At 63.8% G+C, this 5698-nt stretch overlaps 1 pseudogene; it reads right to left on the bottom strand.

Moving 5' to 3' along the window:
- Positions 1-799: 799 nt before the first annotated feature.
- On the bottom strand, positions 800-5259 carry LOC146347545 (protocadherin beta-15-like; annotated as a pseudogene).
- Between the last annotated feature and the right edge of the window lie 439 nt (positions 5260-5698).

Below are 5698 nucleotides of genomic sequence, written 5' to 3'. Positions count from 1 at the left end.
AGAAGACACGTCTACAGAATGGCTTCTGCTTTTTTAACAGGGCGATGTGGGGGTTTTAATGTTTGTAAGTGGATTATACTTTCCATCCCCATCCATCCCGGGTAATCGCGTTATTGAAACAGTATCTCATCGAAAAAATTAGCGTTATTCATTTATAAACGTAAGAAATATTAACATAAAAGTCTCTTTCGATCTGTCATATTTTCTCCCCGCCACCCTCACCCGGAGCTACCAGTCTATTCTAGTCTTCTTACACCATTGCAGCTCTTTGAAATGGCAGCACGTTTGTCTCCCCCTCGAAGCGCCTCCGTCCCCTTCCCCTTTCTTCTTCACTGACAGCAGCTCAGCACTTATGTCAAGAGGTGCCAGCTGGGCAGAGGGGGCCTCAGCGAATGGGAGAAAGGCAAAGGTGCCTCCAAAGGACCCAAACAAGGCACCAGGCAGGGCTGGGTAAGCCTTCCTATGCGGAAAGGTCCGATCCAGCAAGCCGAACGCCAACGCTGCAGCGCTGGGAGTGCGCCGCCTTAGCCTCTTTCCAGATAGGGCCGATAGTGATGGAGGGTGGGGCGCTTTGCGTGACCCTGGGCACAAGGCAACGGGACATTCTGCAGCGCGTCCTCATAGAAATGAATGGGGCTTGTTCAGGAGAACGTCCGATGGCTCGGTGCCCAGGCAGGAAGAAAAATGGAGAGTTCCTGACAGGGTGCCAGGGGTGATGTGCACACTGCTCAGTCCAGGGCTGTCTGCGCAGCCTGCTCAACCCTGCTACTGAGAATGCTGTGTACGATCTTGTGCGTGTTTACTCAGGAGGAGGTTCAGTGGGGCTCCCTCCCAAGGAAGGATGCCAAGGTGGTGGCCTGAGTCCAGCTCCCCTGTTGGCCAGCTTCTCCTCCCTCCACCAGAGGGGATGAAATGCCCCCACCCGCCAGGGCCGGGTTGCTCCATAAGCCCTGTGGCCTCGCCCGTGCGCTGTGGAGCCGACTTCATGTGTGGGCTGGTGGAAGACCTGCTGGAGCTGGGCCTGGCAGGGAGGGGCCAATATCCTGATGAGCAAACTAGCTCAAAGAGGGCTAGATGAAACAACGATCCAGTGGATCCACAATTGGCTACAGAATCGGACTCAAAGAGTGCTTATCAATGGGATCTTCTCAAACGGGAGCAGTAATGAGCGGGGTACCACAGGGCTCAGTCCTGGGCCCAGTGCTCTTCAACATTTTTATTAATGAATTGGAGGAGGATGTGCAGGGAATGCTGATCAAATCTGCAGATGACACAAAATTGGGCGGGACAGCTAATACCCTGGAAGACAGAAACAAAATTCAAAGTGATCTTGATAGACTGGAGTGCTGGGCAGAAAACAACAGAATGACATTTAATAGGGATAAATGCCAAGTTCTGCACCTAGGAAAAGAAACCAAATGCGCAGTTACCAGATGGGGGATACTTGGCTCAACAACACTACAAGCAAGAAGGATCTTGGAATTGTTGTCGATCACAAGCTGAATATAAGCCAACAACATGATGTGGCTGCAAAAAAGGCAAATGTTATCTTGGGTTGAATTAATAGAAGCATAGCTTCTGAATCCCGAGAAGTACTAGTTCCCCTCTACTCAACACTGGTTAGGCCTCATCTGGAGTACTGTGTCCAGTTCTGGGCACCACACTTGAAGAAGGATGCAGACAAGCTGGAGAGGGTTCAGAGGAGGGCAACAAAGATGATCAGGGGACTGGAAACAAAGCCCTATGAGGAGAGACTGCAAGAACTGGGCACGTTTAGCCTTGAGAAGAGAAGACTGAGGGGAGATAGGATAGCGCTCTTCAAGTACTTGAAAGGCTGTCACAGAGAGGAAGGCCAGGATCTCTTCTCGATCATCCCAGAATGCAGGACACGGAATAATGGGCTCAAGTTACAGGAAGCCAGGTTCCGGCTGAACATCAGGAAAAACTTCCTGACTGTTAGAGCAATACGACAATGGAACCAATTCCCCAGGGAGGTGGTGGGCTCTCCCACACTGGAGGCCTTTAAGACGAGCCACCAGTCAGGGATGCTCTGACGTGGATTCCTGCATGAGCAGGGGATTGGACTCGATGGCCTTGTAGGCCCCTCCCAACCCTCCTATTCTATGAGGCGGGTGGAGAGCGAGGCGAGCGAGCAGTGCTGCTGTCAGGAAAGACAGGAACCGCGGCTGTCATCTCTTCCAACAGCACCGCAGGTCACCTTCCTCGGCCCGCTCCTGGTGTCCGCGTTAACAGGTGCTCAGGTATCACTTTGGAGCTCGTCCCACTAATTCAAAACGAGCCTGATGTTTTCAGAATAATGAACTAAAAGGGCAAGAAGGCTGGTGGAGGATTCTTTGGTTTCTGATGGGTACTCAGGGCGACGCTGTCACTTGATCAAAGGGCCTGGTAATTATCTTCAGAAACTTTGTCGGGAATGAAAAGAGTTCGCCCAGCTCGGATTGATTGGGGGGGGGGGAGAAGGGGGCAGGCGGGGGGGGGAGTTTTCTAATCGTTCGTTTCCAAAAGGCTTCCCCGGCCCTTTCCCCGCAGCGCCCCTCGCAGGGGCCCCCTCCGCCAGAGCGACCCGCCCCCGCCCGAGAGCTCACCTGGCTGGAGGGTTGCAGCGAGTTCCTGGCTCCGCGGGGCGCCTCCGCGGGAGCCGGGGGCAAGCTCTCGGGGGCCTTCTCGTTGTTCCTGGGCGGGGCCGGGCTGTAGTGCTTCAGGAACATGAAGTCGCTCTTTGCCGACTCCGCGGTGAGGCAGACCTGGCAGCAGTAGCCGGGCGGGCCCGCCATGGCCCCGCCCTCTGTGCCGCCGGGGACCACCTCGCTGCCCGAGGAGACCTGGGGGTTGCTGCTGCTGGCGTTCTTCGGGGCGTCGGGCGAGGCCGGCCGGTCGCAGGAGCAGCGGCGGCCGCCGCACGGGGGCCCCGAGCAGCCGTAGTCCTGCAGGGTGAGCCGGTCCTTGCGGCACTTGATGGCCGCGGGGATCACGATGGCCAGCAGGAAGGTGAAGGAGACGGAGCCCAGCGAGACGATCAGGTAGCGCGTGAGCGGCGAGGCGGCGGCCTCGGGCCCCGGCGGGGACTCGCCGACCTCCGACAGCACTTCGGGCGCGCGGTCCACCACCGAGAGCCGCAGCGAGACGGAGGCCGAGAGCGGCGGCTGCCCGCTGTCGCGCACCTGGACGAGCAGGCGCTGCCGCGGGGCGTCCTTCTCCCCGAAGGCGCGGGCGGTGCGGATCTCGCCCGTGTGGAGGGCCACGCTGAAGAGGCTGGCGTCGGTGGCCTGGGCGATCTGGTACGAGAGCCGCGCGTTCTTCCCGGCGTCGGCGTCCACGGCCGAGACCTTCCCCACCACGTAGCCTGGGCCCGCCGAGCGGGGCACCTCCTCCACGGCCACAGAGCCGTTGCGGGGCACGGGGGCCACGATGAGGGGCGCGTTGTCGTTCTGGTCCAGCACGAAGACGTGCACCGTGGCGCTCCCGCGGAGCGGCGGGAGGCCCGCGTCCTGGGCCCGCACCCGGAAGCTGCGCGCCTGCTCGTATTCCAGCGAGCGCAGCGAGTACAGGTGCCCGCTGTCCGCGTTGACCGCGACGTAGGTGGCCACGGGCACGCCCTGCACCTGGCCCTCGGCCAGCGAGTAGGACAGGTAGGCGTTCTGCCCGCAGTCTGGGTCCAGGGCGCTAACCGCGCCGATGGACGCCCCCGGCGCGTTATTCTCCGGCACATAGACGCTGTAGGGGGGCTGCAGGAAGCGGGGCTCGTTGTCGTTGACGTCGGACACCTGCACGGCCAGCGCCTTGGTGGTGGCCAGCGCCGGCGAGCCCCGGTCCCGCGCCGTGATGCTGAGGTTGTGCTCGGCCACCGCCTCTCGGTCCAGCGGCCCGGTGGTCACCAGCGTGTAGTAGTTGTGTACGGCGGCCTGGAGCCGGAAGGGCGCGCCGGCCGCCACATCGCAGCTCACCCGGCCGTTGTCGCCGGAGTCCCGGTCCAGCACGCTGATGACGGCGACCGTGCCCGGGGGCGCGTCCTCCAGCACCGGCGCGGAGACCGAGGTGAGGCTCACCTCGGGCGCGTTGTCGTTGACGTCCAGGAGGCGCACCAGCACGCGGCAGTGGACGGCCACGGCCGACGGGCCGCGGTCCTTGGCCTGCACGTGTAGCTCGTGGAGGCGGGCCCGCTCGTAGTCCAGCTGGCCCGCCAGGCGCACCTGCCCGCTGCGCGGCTCCACGCTGAAGAGCTCCCGCACGCGCGGCGGGGCGTGCCCGCTGAGCGAGTACTCGACCTCGCCGTTGGCGCCCTTGTCCGGGTCGGTGGCGTTGAGCCGGATGACCAGCGAGCCCCGGGGCGCGTCCTCGGGCAGGCTCACGCTGTAGGAGGGCCGGTCGAAGGCGGGCACGTTGTCGCTGGCGTCCAGCACCGTCACCACCACCCGAGCAGTGCCCGACCGCGCGGGCGCGCCGCCGTCCAGGGAAGCCGGTGGCTGCGCTGCTGCTCGCGGTCCAGGCTGCTCTGCAGCACCAGCTCCGCGAACTTGCTGCCGTCGCTGCGGCTCTGCACCTCCAGCGAGAAGAAGCCGCTGGGGCTGAGCCGGTAGGTGCGCAGCGAGTTGCTGCCCACGTCGGGGTCCCGTGCGCTCTCCAGCGGGAAGCGGGCGCCGGGCAGCGCCGACTCGGCCACCTCCAGCACGCACTCCGGCAGGGGAAGCGCGGCGCGTGGTCGTTGACGTCCAGCACCTCCACCTCGACGCGGCGCAGCTCCAGCGGGCTCTCGAGCACCAGCTGCAGGTGCAGCAAGCAGGCGCCGCCGGCCTCGCACCCCGCCTCGCGGTCGCTCTTCTCGTCGACGAAGAGGACCCCGTTCTCCAGGTTCACCTCCAGGCGCTGCTTGCTGCCCGCCCGGGACACGATGCGGAAGCGCCGGGCCGACAGCGGCGATGCATCCGGCCCCAGGTCCTCGGCGAGGTTGGCCACGAAGGCCCCGTGCTCCAGCTCCTCGGGCACCGAGTGACGCAGCTGGCCGGCTGCCGGAGCCAGCGCCAAGCACGAGGTGAGCAGGAGCAACAGCGCGGGCTGCCCGCGGCGCCCAGCGCTGCCCGGCGGGCTCCGGCCGAGCCCGGGGGTTCCCGCGCTCGCCGCCCAGCGGGGCGCCCCGCTGCCTCGGTCGGGAGAAGACATCGGCGGGCTCCGCGGGGCCCCGGCAGAGCGCCGGCACTGGCCGCGGCCGCAGCCTCGGCTCCCGACCGGGCGCGTCTCCATCGCCAACTGCCTTGGGCTTGCAACTACTTCGGCTGGCGGGGCGAGCGGGCGAGGGAGGCCCCGCCTGCCAGTTCAGCACCGCATTGGCGGACAGCGCCGTCGAGCCCGCGCCCGCCCGGCTGCGACGCGGGCGGCGGAACGAGCGGTTAACCCCTTGGTGGCGGCGGAGGCGAGCGCGGAGAGCTGGCAGCGGGGAGAGGAGGAGAGGCCGGGAGGGAGGCCGTTTTAATGTCTGGACCGGGAGGCTGCAATCATTTCCAGGCAGGAAAGGTCAGGCACCTTCCCGGCGTGGCGCGGAGTATTTTTTTCAGCCAAGCAAGCCTGGCTCAGGACTCCGCGGTGGAACACATGGCCTGTGACGGAGAATCCCCTCTCCGGGTGTCTCGGCCGAGGGCTCTGCCCGGAGAAATAAAGTTCATTTCGCTTGGGGACTGCGGGA

This window comes from Heloderma suspectum, chromosome 4 (genome assembly GCF_057233095.1).
Source record: "Heloderma suspectum isolate Gila_16-S chromosome 4, 16-S_ref, whole genome shotgun sequence".
In the NCBI taxonomy this organism is placed as follows: domain Eukaryota; kingdom Metazoa; phylum Chordata; class Lepidosauria; order Squamata; family Helodermatidae; genus Heloderma; species Heloderma suspectum.
This window is presented reverse-complemented; position numbering and strand designations above follow the sequence as displayed.